Source organism: Pseudorasbora parva, chromosome 21 (assembly GCF_024679245.1).
Source record: "Pseudorasbora parva isolate DD20220531a chromosome 21, ASM2467924v1, whole genome shotgun sequence".
NCBI lineage: Eukaryota > Metazoa > Chordata > Actinopteri > Cypriniformes > Gobionidae > Pseudorasbora > Pseudorasbora parva.
In genome coordinates this window covers 9038392-9054400 of record NC_090192.1, presented here as the reverse complement: position 1 = coordinate 9054400, position 16009 = coordinate 9038392, and the positions used below count along the sequence as shown (strand labels likewise).

At 37.2% G+C, this 16009-nt stretch overlaps 1 protein-coding gene across 1 annotated transcript in view; it reads right to left on the bottom strand.

Moving 5' to 3' along the window:
* arid5b (AT-rich interaction domain 5B) overlaps nucleotides 1–16009 on the bottom strand; it is a 175297-nt gene that overhangs the window by 70704 nt on the left and 88584 nt on the right. The window lies entirely within an intron of this gene.

Here is a 16009-nt window from a genome sequence, read left to right as displayed (position 1 = left end):
TCTCAATAATGTAAAATAATCTGAATGGTCATAACACAAGTTTCTTTCTTTATGCAATATATCATTTTTCATAAATTAATGATTCATTGAAACTTGCATTTAAAAAACATGAGCACTAAAAGGCCTCACTTCATTCTATTAGACCTGCTGTGATGCGACAGCTTTAACCGCGTAAACTTTAAATCATCATTGTCCTATTCCAGCATGGAAGCCTTTGTAACACACGCTCCTGAAAATAAATTAGCGAAGGATGAAAAAGTGTGTGTGTGTCTATTTTAGGGGCAAGTGGGGGGTGGTCTAATAAAATACCAACCCCCTACACTTACTAAGATGAGCGCCCTGGGTCACCGTCACCCCGACCTGCTCACATGTGACTGCTCTGTGAACAAAAATATAAAAAGCTGAAACTACAGCCTATTCACGTATCTATCAATCTAGCCAGCATCCGTCAGCGGTAAACCACTCCTCCTGAAAGCTGCTGGCACGGGCACTCGTGTGTGTGTGTGGGGGGGTCATTCTTGGCACAAGCCCCTGGGACAGGGAGTGTGGAACGGGACACTACGAGTGGGATTTATAGACATCCAAATTAACAGTCGCTGCTGAACAACAGATGCGTCGTCATCCGATCTGCCCCCTCAACGTTTACTTAGTGTGTCTTCCCTGAGCTGGATTTCATCCTCATTTAGACATGCCGTAGTCTGGGGCAAGTGTGTGTGTGTGTGTGTGTGTGGTGGGGGGATATGTAATAACCATCATGCCAATTGCTCATAAATCTCATTTATTTTTGTAACTCTCTTGCTCTCCGCTGCTCCCCCTGACGAAGACGCTAATATGCCCTGTGGTTTGACCGAGAACTGGCCATCTGTGTTGACGTTTAATGTATTGGATAGTTTGCACTTTACGTTGCAGTGGATTTGAATGCGGTCTGGGAATAAATTCACAAGGGGTGAGCAAAGTAGCTCAAGAATAGATCTGTGTGGTCTAGAAATTGCTATTAAAATAATAGCGGTTCATCTTTATATAACTGTATGTGTTCTATATATATATATATATATATATATTTGTGTGTGTGTGTGACTGTGTGTGTGTTTGTGTGTGTGTGTGTGTGTCAGGGACGTGCACAGGGGGGTTGCTCAGGTTGCCCGGGCAACTGCCCATATGCCCTTCTCGACTCACGTTGCCCTTCCGAGGTGGAAAAAAATAAATAAAAAAATCGTACAATGGAGGCAGAATTTCATGTAGGCCTAGATACAAAAAAAAAAAAAAATCGCAAAGCCTCGTCCGAAAGTGAAAGTCAAGCAATTGCTTGGGGCACCGAGCTGGTCTGGGGCCTCAAGACAGCGACAGGTTAAGAATAAAATGCAACGACAAACTGCTTGAGCGCCCCTTTGATAGTCAATGCAGTAAAGTGCAATGACACTGTTATCGGAATCCCCCTCAAGGGGGCCCTCTCAGTCGTCGCTGACAACAGCCACCCAACCACCCAATCTCTGCTGCCGGCAAAATACAAAACCTCCTCATGAAGCGGAATTATGCTTTAGGAAGCCAGAAAAGAAAAAAGAGAAAAAACAAGATAGTGGTAAGTGATAAATTACACTATATAAAATAGCTTTATTTGTACAAAAATTGTGTAATTTTGCAGCAGGTAGGCTAGCAAAAATATGTTTATGTTAGCTAACGTTACCTGCCTGGCAAATGCTGCTTGTAACGAACAGTTAGTGCAACTTTTTTTTCTCGAACGGATGGAATATGGTTACTTACTGTAATATGCTTTTTTTAACGGGATAAGGGAGAAGCAGATCTGTTCCAGAATAACTGTTTATCGTATTTAATGACATAAAATTGCTATAGCTTTGTAATAGGTTTTGATGAAAGTGGCATTGCATGCTATACTAACTATTTTTATGCTATTCATAAATAACCTGTAATAGTTAATATAGCATTAACTATTATTATAAACATTATTTAACCAGAAAGAGGCAGAGGAACATGATTTTTTTCATAGCTTATCTTAATGTGCTAGTGTCGGGATATTTGGTAGGAACAGTTTATGCAAATATGATATTTTTTTTTATAAGTTACCAATGGATCTTGAACAGTTACTTTATTCGGTGTGGCAATTTTTACACTGTTGCATTTTGAAGTACAGTATCAGGACAACCCACATGTTTTACTGTTACTGTTTATTAACTATTTGACAGGTATTATAGTCATCTGTTGCAACTTCATAATAACCATCCAGATAATGTTTATAGACAGTTTACAAACCAACTAGTAACCCTTAACAAAGTGTTAGGAATATTTGGTCTGTCTATCTATGTAATGTTTATAGATGTTTTAAAAATGGTTTCTTAAAGTTTTACAAACATTTTTTAATCATTACCCGTTTATCTGTAGAAAGTTACCCATGTCCATTTTGCTTGGGGCCCCCAAAATCCTTCTAACCGCCCTGGCTGAGCCTGCATGAGCGGCACTAGAAGGAGATTGTCCCCGTTGTCGCGTGAGACTTAACGTTGTCGGAAAGGTATAACAAACGGACGATCATAAACTGTTGATGGCAGTTAAATTAATATTGTCTTTTTTTATTAGACTATTGATATTGACTGGTTTGAGTTCTTTATTGGTATAGGCAAGGGAAATGGCCTCAAACGCACCAAAATGCAGGAAATCACATCTACGAAATAAAAAAAATTCTTGGGGGAGAAACCCCCAGACCCCACTGCAAAAAAATAGCCCCACCTATAATATTTTTCCTGAGCAGAACATAAATACCACTAGGGGGCATTAAAATAATAATGATAATGGCAATAACAATAATATGTAATTGGGCAGATCATGAGGGGTGGGGGTGGGGTGGGTGGTTTCGGTTGGGGGGGGGGGGTCCCTTTTTTAGGTCAGAGCAACTGCCCCTCAAAAATCCTGTGCACGTCCCTGGTGTGTGTGTATATATATATATATATATATATATATATATAATTTTCTTAAATTTCAATCATTCAATCTTTTGAAACTTATTTAAAAAAATATATTTTTAAACATATATATAGATTTTTCTACTTTTCAATATTTTGTATACTTTCATATTATAGAACATTGATATATTTTATTACACACATATATATATATATATATATATATATATATATATATATATATATATATATATATATATATATATATATATATATATATATATATATATGTATATATAGTTGTTGTTTTTGCTATATGTGCTGTATTTTCCACAGCTACATTATGAGCAACTTCCTATTTTTGAACAACAGCAATAATGTGTGAAAAGATGACAAAAGGCACTCCATCCTCTGGCAAATTCATCAAGCTAAATTGCATGATATCCATGGGGAGGGCAGAGCTCACAGTGCAAATTTGCATCAGAATTGCTGATGCAACCGCATTACCGCCAGCACAGCGCAAGTGCGGCCCGACTGACAGATGCATCCTGGGGGACAAAATAAAAGGCCAGCATGTGCCGCAGACAGTTCTCTTAAACTGGAAGCTTGTGTTTCTCCTAGCATTTGAATGTGTGTGTATGTTTTAGAAAGAGACAAAGAGAAGGACAGATCCGTCCACTTAAGTAAGCATGAAGGGCCTGGGCATCCCTGCTAGCTCTCCATCTTGCCAGTGTGTTCATTCTGGGTTAGATGAGGTGGTCCTGAGGCGGGGATGCAGCAGGTTACAGATGGCACTTCATATGTTGTGTTATCAGTTCCCCTGCACTGCAGCACAGGCACATGATAGATATGATATAGTGTGTGCCAGATGCTAAATATTCACTGGTTTGCATGGATGGACTGGTTTGTTAGTGATGAGAGATTAAGTATATTGATATCATTTTTATGTAATCCTTGGGGTAATGGGACAAAAAAGAATGAAATAATTGATTTTATTCCATACTGTATCTCACCTCAATAGCAGCAAAAGATAGATAGATAGATAGATAGATAGATAGATAGATAGATAGATAGATAGATAGATAGATAGATAGATAGATGGATGGATGGATGGATGGATGGATGGATGGATGGATGGATGGATGGATGGATGGATGGATGGATGGATGGATGGATGGATGGATGGATGGATGGATAGATAGATAGATAGATAGATAGATAGATAGATAGATGATGGATGGATGGATGGATGGATGGATGGATGGATGGATGGATGGATGGATGGATGGAACGATAGATAGATAGATAGATAGATAGATAGATAGATAGATAGATAGATAGATAGATAGATAGATAGATAGATAGATAGATAGATAGATAGATGGATGGATGGATGGATGGATGGATGGATGGATGGATGGATGGATGGATGGATGGAACGATAGATAGATAGATAGATAGATAGATCGATAGATAGATAGATAGATAGATAGATAGATAGATAGATAGATAGATAGATAGATAGATAGATAGATAGATAGATAGATAGATAGATAGATAGATAGATGGATGGATGGATGGATGGATGGATAAATAAAATTCCACGGCGGCTCTGATTTCCAGGGAGACGCGCGGCATATAAAGGATCTTCTGCCTGGCACAGAAACTTTGATTTCCACTGAATATAATTACACAGAACAGCGTGAGCTTTTTGTCAAAGTCAACACAAAAGGGTGTTATTTCAGAAGCTCTTATTGTGTTTCCAGCACTAATGATTTTCATTAGCGCATAAGTAAGGGTAAATGTCTATGAAATGCTTTCGCTCGCTCTGAAATGTGCACGTGATGTTTAGCTGTGACCTTTATTTTAAAATAAACAGCCCGTTCGCATAAAACGCATGGATTAATCCTTAACTCTAAACCTATTAAGAACTTCAAAGGTTGAAGATGGAGGGAGACCTTTAATGGGAACGAGATGTTGTTATCTGCATGTACGATTGAAGAACTCTGGCCCAAAGCCAACCGCTAATCATCATTATACATCCGACCCCGTGCCACAATGTCCCCATGACAACCGCGATACCGGCGGAGCATGTATATTTGCCAGAAACTTAAGGCAACTTTGAAGTCTGTGCCCCCTGCTATAGATGAGCTGTTTCAATTGGCTTGATTGAATCCATTAAATTCTCACACATGGAATATTACAGTCTCATTTAGGAATTAACATTGTGCCAGTTTGCGGCTGCTTTAAGATTGTCGTTTTTTAAATTAAGAGATAACTTACAGACATCTGTTCACATTCAAGGTTCACCTTGTACTCAAAGAAATGCATTCAATCCATTTCTCTTTCACATGTTTCTTTGTAATCCATCAGATGTTTTTCAAAGACAGCTGGTCCACTTGTTCGGGTTTTTAGCACATACACACATCACTATTTTTGGCCTGACACTGACACAATGTGTGACCACAATCCTTTCCATGGGACTGAAAGGGTTAAAAACTAAAGAGGAAACTATTATTAGGAAACAAGGTAAGCAGCCTTCAGAAAGATGATCACCAACCTCCCATATAAAAAATACTACATGAACCGTTTTATTTGACATTTATGTGATATTTATCATTTTGCATTTTATTTGCAAAAGTAAATAAAATAAAACTAAATAAACCAAAACCATCAAAGAATTGTTTGAATTCTTTCTAAAATAACCATTAACTGAAGAAAATAATATATATATGAATAATAAATATAACTTTTTTACAAAAAAAAATTATCAAAAAATTATTTTAAAAACATTGTAAATAAAAACTATTATAGTACCTCAATGAAACTAAAATGAAACTAGTAACAATTGATATTTTTCCCAATAATTCATTTTTTTTAACCAAAACTAAACAATTAAAACCACTTGCACACCGTATGTCACGCAATGTTACATGTAACTTAAAAAAATAACTCTAGAGAGAAACATTTAGCAAAATATATGCACTATATGAAACATTCGTATATTTTTACTTAACCTGTTCTTTAATATTTAATGTATGTTTGAATAAATGGTGATGAAAACAAATGTGTATGACAGCTATAACTTTAGGGGTGGCCGATTTGACCAAAATCTTATATCACGATATGAGTAACTTTATTTCACTATAACGATATAATTACAATATTTTTGCTTTTAAAAAGTTGTTTATGACATCAAAATATGTTATACATTTGAAATGTCATAATTCTTATAAACATTTTCAATTTAATAAAAAAAAAAACTAATACTAGCCAAATAAAGCTCAAGATTACTGAAGACAAGTAAAAAAAATATAATAATAAAAATAAACAGTGATTAAAAAGAGCAAAGAAAACAAACCGCAAAGACAAATGAAATACACCAACCGGAAAAAAACGTACATAACTTACATACGCAACATAAAATATTACTTTAAAATTTAAAGTAATGAACTGTATAAAACACACTGCATTGTCTTGAGTGTTCTCAAGAATACATATACATGTATTATTTTTAATGTTGCAAAAGTGATTCAGTCTAAAGCAGGAGCGATTTTCTTTTGTTGTTGTTTGATTAACATTAATAATACCAGTAGGTAAATTTGGACGCTGTCACTTTAAGACTGTCCGCACGGATCCATTATATTTGTGTTTACTCTCAACAGTTAAGTTCCCTTAAGACATACATTTCTGTTTACTTGCAAATACACGGCCACTTTGACACATATATTTAACCGATCAAGGGGGCAAAAAGCATTCGGTTCAGTTCTCACATGCGTCTCTCAGACAACACGCACATATTCATTTTGGATATGTATATCAATATCAAATCAAGATTTGAATTAAACAGAATTTCAAGCTTGTGAATCAAAATCTAATCAAAGCATAAAATGTGTGTCATTACCAGACCTATTATGAACACTTTTCAATTAAAGACAAACTATTTGCCATAAAAACAGAGTATATTGAAAGCCCCCTGGCATTCAGGCTGTCCCATTGCCTCCACTAGGGGATCCAGCCGGGCTCGCCAATAGCGCAGATGGACGCATGCCCGCACATGACACGCCAAATCTGCTCTGCAGGGACTCTGATAACGAGAGAGCCCCTCCCCATCTGCTGAACAGTGCTCAGGTCCTTGGCCACTCCCTCTCTCTGCCAGCGTCCACAATGAGGTCATTTGCATATCACTGTCAAAATCTGAATCAGCAAGTTCCTCGCTCTTGGCAGGATGGGTCTACTGAGTTAACCTGCTGCAGCCCTGTAGGCTGGGCGGGCCCTGTGGGACCAGAGCCTAGAATCTCATCGCCTGACAACCGCCGTTTGTCTTATAGGCAAACCTTTGCCCGTGAATGGATCCGCTCCATTGGCCAGTAGTGGTGTTTGCATAATTTTGTATTCATTTCCATATTTATATAAATAATACATTTCTAATGTCACTCTGAGAATAATAAGCAGGACAATCAGGTCAATGCTTGACTTCCTCTTTAAGACGTTACTTTGTTTAAAGGGGAATTAATTAGAGTCAGTGAAGAGGAAGTACTACACACACACACACACACACACACACACACACACACACACACACACACACACACACACACACACACACACACACACACACACACACACACACACACACACACGCGTGTGTGTGTGTGTGTGTGTGTGTGTGTGTGTGTGTGTGTGTGTGTCCTTGTTTATATTACATTGTAGGGACAAATGTCTCCATAAGGATAGTAAAACCTGGAAATCACCTACATTGTGGGGACCTGCCAGCGGTCCCCACTTCAAAAGGCTTATAAATCATACAGGATGCGTTTGATAGTGTAAAAATGCTGAATGTTTCCTGTGATGGGTAGGTTTAGGGGCAGGGGCAGTGTAGGGGGATAAAATGTACAGTTTGTACGGCATAAAAATCATTACGTCTATGGAGAGTCCCCACAAAGATAGTGAACCAGACGTGTGTGTGTGTGTTTGTGTGTGTGTATGCAAAGTTCTTAGAAACACACTCTATGGGAGTAATGTGGCACCAGGCGTGATGCATTTTTTTTTTTTTTTTTTTGCTAGTTTCAGCCCCACGTAGTTATAATTTTCAAGTCCTGCGCCACGTTTTTTAGATAGCAAATGCACTCGCGCCCATCTGTTCGCCCATCGGCGTGCTGGTCTGAGAACGAGGTGTGTTCAGAGGCTTGTTGGCGTGTTGCTATTTTAAACCAATTGAAAACGACTGCACCATTGACCAACAAAAACCTGGTCTAAAGTCAATAGCGCAATATTTTTTTGTGCTTTTTAAAGGTCCTGTTCTTCGTGATTCCATCTTTCAAACTTTAGTTAGTGTGTAATGTTGCTGTTAGAGCATAAATAATACCTGTAAAATTATAAAGCTCAAAGTTCAATGCCAAGCGAGATATTTTATTTAACAGAAATTCCCTTTTTTAAAGCCTACAGCGAACGGCCGGTTTGGACTACACCGCTGCACTTCCTGCAGGAATGATGTCACTAGAACAGTTTGTTGACTAACCCTCTGCCCACAAGAACACGCAAAATAGGGGGCATGGTCTTGTTGCTCTCCCACGTGGAGAAGAGCGCGCATTCAGCGCTTGCATCTCCCCGTTATGGTAAGAGGCGGGACCTTTCCGGGCAAAGTGCGCTAAGCTGCTGTCCAATCACAACACAGGAAGCGCTGGCCCAATCAGAACTCGTTACGTATATCTGAAGGAGGGACTTCATAGAACAAGGAAATCATCAGGCCGTTTTTAGGACAGAGGAAACAGCGCTGTACAGATAAGTAAATTGTGTGAAAAATACTGTTTTTTTACACACAAAACATGAACTCATGTTATATTGCACACTGTAAACATAATCAAAGCTTCAAAAACACGCGAAGAACGGGACCTGGGCGTGTTGGTAATATGCGCATATAAGCGGGTGCAAAACGTGCGTAAGCTTATTACACACAGGGAAGATTATTATTGTGTTCATCGAGATAAAAAATAAGAATGACCTATTTGCAGTAATGACAAATAAAATTGGCTACTTATTTAACCAATCATTACAATATGCACACGATTCATTGGGTTAAAAGTGTCTATAGTCCACCATGTAAATAGTGGATCCGCCATGGTGCAAGCACAAGTGGCTTTTAAAGGGAATGAGAGATGAGACTCTGATTGGTTTATTACACGTTTCGCCCAAAACACACCCATGACTCATTAAAAGACTAGGTACAACCCTCTCAGACCATGCGCCTGACGCACCGACCATTTTTTCCATAATTAAACTAGTAAAAAAGAAATTAAAAGCATGCTCCTTGTATGTTCGGATAATATTTGAATGTATTTTGTAATGAATTAATAGCGTTGGACAAATAAATGAGTAGAATGAGAAAAAACATACTACAAGAGGACAAGTAAAAGATGTTGATTTTGTGTAAACTATACCATTAAGAAGATAAATAAAATAATAATAATAATTTGTTACATTCATATAGCACTTAACATGAAAGGGGGAATCTCCTTAACCACCACAACAGAAGTGCAGACAGAGGAAGGCTTTATCTTTCATTAATCTCAACAATGAGGGGAAAGATCCAGGAAGTAGTAATTAAACAACTCAAAGAACTATTGTTTGCTGTCCACTCACTGACTCCAGACAAAAAACTGTTCTCACAACAAAACAAGCTCCACAGGAGGTAGCAACCTTTACCATATTACAGCAATACATCAAACACGTTTTCTACACTTCGACTTACATAGCGGCCTTAAAACCGTATTCATCATTAATCTGATAGTGTCAATAGACCATCAGCAACCTGCAGTATAGTTCAACAGATGAAGTCTTCTTGTACGCTCTGAGGGTCACAAACTCACGGAGAAAACAATCTATAACAATACTGCATTGTAAACTAGCAGTACATATCACTCGGCAAGGCTTCATGGTCTGCTGTGCTCCACAATACACAAACGGTCCTCTGGAAGTCAGCAGAAATTCTAAATGGTTAAAGCGTTTAACGACAGTAGGGTGAGTGAGAGAGAGCACTGGCATTCAGAACATGCCGTAATGTAGTAATAATATACTTCCATACCATTAAAGCTCAGTAAAATGTGCTCCAGCAGAACCCTCATGAACTGAAGTGAATAAGAATATGTTTCAAGGCTTGACACTGACCTTAAAAAATACGTACAGATCGGTGAAATCGTTCAGGCAAAGCCACACATGCAACTGCTCTACAATAGTGAGAAACTTGGATAGGCAAGTAAAAATCCCATTATTATTTTTCCATAGAGAAACTGATTCTTAAGACAGACCGACCATGAGACTTCCAACCATATGCTAATAGGTTGCGAGTCAAAGTGATTTCAGTGCCATTACAAAAAAAATTGTGATTAATAGTTCAACAGTGCTCCTCCGCTTTTTCAGCAGCCTTGGATCTGGGTGCCCACCCACCCCACACACACACACTCATTTTTTAAGAAAAATGTCTTCTTTTAAGAATTATAAGAGTTATAAACGGAACCAACCAGCTACAAGGTGAGTCACAACATTACAAATGTAGATTTGAAAATAAAAATAAAAGAAGAAACAAAGACAAATATAAAGGATTGTGTGGTCAAGGGCATTAATAATCAGGGAAAAAACTAATTCCACACACCATTGCGAATGAAAAAATCAAAATGATATATCATACATATTTAATGGAGAAATATAAAACTATTGATTTAAATATTCTGATATATTGCCACAATGCCAAATATGCATATTATTCCCACAATTATTTAAGTAGTTTGAGAGCATACGAAACTGACTCTATGACATTCACAGTGCTTCGTGGGAGTGTGTGGGCACTAACAAGATCTTTTGGTGCAATTTTCTTGTTTATCATCTAATATACACTATCGTTCTAAAACTTTTGACCGGTAGTGAAGTTCTTTAACCAGGAATTTCACCACTGAACATGATTATTTAGAAAACAAGTCGAAATAATGCTAATAATAATGGCTTAAAAATAATATTTTACCATCTATCAAAAAATTCAAATCTCACATAGGCCTGTTTGTAAGTTATCAAAATCAGTTCTACTGTGGAGAAACCAACAGAATTTTTTACTTCCAGAACCTGACTGAAGCAGAACTACGCTACCCATAATCCTGCAGAGATATCCACCAATCAGAGAAGCCCATTCCAGTGCCCACACCCGTGAAGCAATGCAAATGACAAAAATGAGTCAATCTCCCTACACTCTCAAACTTCATATTTTTTTAGTTTATTGATCACAAAACAATATTAATATATTGTACCATTGTTTTGATTTGATTATTATTTGCAATGCTTCACAGGATGAGTAGTACCTTTATTTTCATCAAATCAAAGTTTGTAATCATGTTGGCACTGTTCGGATTGATTTCTAAAGCAAGACAGCTGAAGTAGCGGAGACTCACTGTTGCACTGTATTGCTACTCAGCGGAATAATGAAGTGCTACAAGGCAGTGCTGCTAAATTAAATTAGGGGGAAAAGGAAGAAGCATATGGACTTTCCCTCTGTTATACCAAATAAAAATTAGGCAGACACTTAAACGTAAACACATTCATTTTTACAGTAATTTTCATCTTGTTATTGTTAACAGTTTAGCCATCATGAACAGTGTTTTAACAGTAGCCATCTGTGTACTGTCCCAGAAGTTCACTATAATACTGAATAGCTTTGTAGCAAAACTGAGTTAGCATTCTACAAAGGCAGCAACATTCCAAGGCAGCATCTTAAATTAAACGGCGTCTCAAGTGACTGATTTGAAACACTTTACACAGGTAGAACCACATAAATAGTGCTTTTCAAAAGTTAGCATGTTGCTAAGCTGCAGGAAGAGTGCTGCAGGAAGATCCTATTTGTGTAGGCTTCTGTCTCCATTGTCCTGAAGTCTATGGCTTTTTTTAATTGGGCGGGGTGGGGGGTGGGGGTAATTGTCCGAAATAAGATCTGTGGTTAACACAAGATCAAGATACAAAACATGGAGCAAACATGGGAATACTTGCTCCAACATTCCCATATCATAGGATACAATATGAACACAAAAAGTAAATTGTACATATTTTTTGATGCAAGTACACAGTAGTTAAGGTCACCTAATATAAAGTGGGATAATATAAATACCTAATATAAAAACCCAATGGGTTTTTGTTGTGGAAACCACGGTGATGCTAACTTTCAGGTTGTCTTATAAAAATACATTACTGCGCATTACATTCCTGTCAATACTATAAGAAGAATTATTCTATTAACATGCTCCACACCGCTCCAAAGGTCTTCTGAAGCAAATAGTTGCAATTGTGTAAGAAAAATATCCATATCTAAAACTTTATAAATTAACGCTTCGGCCGATCTCCTTCCATATTCGGTTTATGGGAAAAGTGTTGAAAGTGCCTCTGCAGTTCAAAGGCTTACATGACCAGTTACGCTCGTCAGACATCGTAAGCATCTTGAACTCCGGGAAGGCACTTTCAACATTTTTCCACGGATGACGATTGGCCGAAACTTTAATTCAAAAAGTTTTAAATATGGATATGTTTCTTACACAAACGCAACCTTTTGTTTAAGAAGGCCTTTATTAACCTCACGGAGACATGTAGAGCACATTATTTGACGGACAGATGTATTTTTAAGGACTTCAAAAACAGAACAACAATCCCTGCCATTATAACGCTTTGGAAGAGCCGGGACATTTTTAATATAACTCAATTCTTATTCGTCTCAAAGAAGAATGTCATATACACCAAGGATGACTGTATATCATAGGCTAATTTTAATTTTTGGGTGAACTATCCCTTTAATATGATATTTATATTATTATAATAACCCATATTCTAACATTAATATGCACATGTTTAGTAAAAGTACATTTAATTAGATGTCATTTTCGACTTGAAGAGATTGTATGACGACCCGAGAAAATGAGGAAAAGATGTAAATAAAACCGGCCTCTCATATCAACACCAACCAATTTAGGCCACTTTTCTTTTCTTCCACAAGAGCTTTTTGTGTTGTAATTATTCCTCACATGCTTCCCAATGACCTTGTTGAAACAGCATGTTCACCCCTCACGTTTACATCCTTGGAATGATGTATGATTTGCCTAGCGATTCTGTGCTCCAAATGGCAAGGGAGGTGCAATGCGCTAACTAATTGTTTAAGCATAGCGGAGGGCTATTAAAGAAGCTCTTTACAATGGTACTCCATTATTTCTGCATGAATGCTACTGCACTATGCAAACCCAACTGGGGCCCAAGCCATTTGCTCCAGCAACGTAACGCTCCTCCCTGTATATTATGCCGACTGTATATGATCAAATAGACAGAAAGCTCTTTGAGTCAAATACGCTGGCTATTATCTTGTTTATTCACAACAAAACCCCCTTTTTTAATTTCCCAAGTAGCCAAAACCACTCAGCGTAATGACAGTTAATTACAGTGAAATACAAAACGGGGCAAATTTGTCCCCTGGGTCATTGATATGTCAGTGTGGTATGCAAAGCAAAGCTCGTTTGTGCCCTAAAGCCCCGAGGACGCAGAGACGCAGAGCTCTGACAAGCATATCTTCGCTTCAAAGTTTAAAAGCAGCCGAGACATCTCATGACTGGGTTATTGCTTCCTCACATAACTCGAGAGCCGTAGCTGAGGTGTGTACAGGCATGACAAAAGGTAGCATTGCTTATGCGCAATCTTGTTTGTTTGCTTCCATTGCTGCAGCATAAAATTCAAACCAAATCACCTCGGGGAGACCCAGAGATTTCAGTTACTGAAAAGAATTACGGGTTGAATTTCCAGCCTATTAGCTGTCATATTATTGTCATTTTTACAGAAGGGGTTCTATAACTTTAACATACTAATTTAATTGTGTACACATTTGAAAATTTGTAGGGACATATCATTTCTATGGTTTGTAAAACGCGGACGAATCCCAGAATCCAGTCATAAAAATCAAATGTATTATATAATGTAAAATGGCAAAATCTGAATGAATAAATCAAAAGTAGGACTTAACCAAATCACGATATAGACCAGTATTTGTGGATACCAAACCGTAAAAAGACCTTTTTTTCTGCTACACACATACACTCACACACTCATATTTTTTCAGCATCTGCCATCTCACTAAATGACATAAACTTCATTTCCAGAGCTGCTCTGTGGCTGCATTCAAATTGGCACAAAAAAAGTAGTTTTTTTACTCACATCTGACACAGATCAGAATTTGTGGCGCACGTGTAAATGCAATAAATGCTAAAATCTGAGACATAACTGATATCTGGACATCTAATCTACATTTCACCTGGGAATTCCAAGTCACTATAAGGCAACGGTGACCCGCTTGCCCACAAAGATAGAGTTTTAATGTCTTATTATGAAGCAGACGTGCCTGTATGCACATGTACTAAAACTCGCTTTTTTTTGTAACACTATATTGATGGCCCCATTTGAAGATTCTGTTGACCATAAGTAACTTTGCAACTACATGTCAAACGATTTCTTAGAGTATCAGTAGACTTTCTGCATCATATCTGCTAACTCTTCATAGTGATGGTCCTCCAACACAACTACATGTCAACTTATTCTAACCCTAACCCCAGTCAACGAATACTCTACTAACACTAATGAGAGTTAGACGTGCAGGAGCAACGTTCTAATCAACAGAATGGGACAAAAAGACCATAAAAAATAATAATTTTTTTTAAAGGGTTAGTTCACCCAAAAATTATTCCATCATTTACTCACCCTCAAGCCATCCTAAGTGTATATGACATTCTTCTTTCAGACAAATATATATATATATATATATATATATATATATATATATATATATATATATATATATATATATATATAGATATATATATATATATATATATAGATATATATATAGATATCGATATATATAGATATCGATATATATAGATATAGATAGATAGATAATTGATGGGTTTGTGTATGTAAGAAAAATATCCATATTTAAAACTTTATGAAGTAAAATAACTAGCTGCCGCCAGACCACCTTCTGTATTCAACGTACAAAGAAAGTGTAACGCTTCTCGCAGTTTAAAATGCTTATGCAATGGCCGATTTCATCGTCATGCCAGTTACACTTTTGTTCATCCTGGAAAAGCCAGGACATTTTCAATATAACGGATTGAATTAGTCTCAGAGAAGAATGTCATACACACCAAGGATGGTTTGAGTGTGAATAGTGAATAGAGTTGCTGTACAGACGCACACAGGTAATTCAAATTCACAATCTCTCTCTCTCTAGTTCTCTCTCTCTCTCTCTCTCTCTCTCTCTCTCTCTCTCTCTCTCTCTCTCTCTCTCTCTCTCTCTCTCTCTCTCTCTCTCTCTCTCTCTCTCTCTCATTTCATTCAAATTCAGTAAATGCAATCTTACCCTGCTACTTTATTTCACTTCAGAATGATAGATCCATCGAAACAAAAATTACCATTATTTTCCTATATCTGTTCAGTCAGTGCCACCTGATGTGAAGTAAATAAATTATTTTACATAATTCAAATTCAAAATCTAAGGGTCAATCATGTTGCATAGTAAAGCAATCATCTGCAGAAGCGTTGTGGGCAGGGAATATTGTAAATACAGATATTGGATACCAGTCGTGTAAACAGTAAACAGATGAAAAAGGAAAAGAAAAAAAAGGATAGTCAAAAGATCCGATCTGTGAGTCACCTCACCATTTAATTTAATAAAACTCTCGTCAGATACACACAGAAACTCAAAAGGTCTCCACTGTAAGCCTTTTAACTTGGAAAAATGATGACAGAAGTATATTGCTACTGTACAGTAGGATGTACTTCTAAAAGTAATAATGATGATACAGTTTAAAACATTCTTTTAAAGGCATATCACAAATTATGACTATATTTTCCCTCATTTTCTTTCCATTAAAACAGCCTGCTGCTTAGCTGTAACACTTTAAATTAGGTGGCCTTAAAGGTGCACTATGTAGTGTTTGTGGAGTAAAATATCCAAAAACCACTAGGCCAGTGTTATATATTTTGCTCAGTTCAGTTCTTACAATATCCCAAATGTTTCCAACTATTTG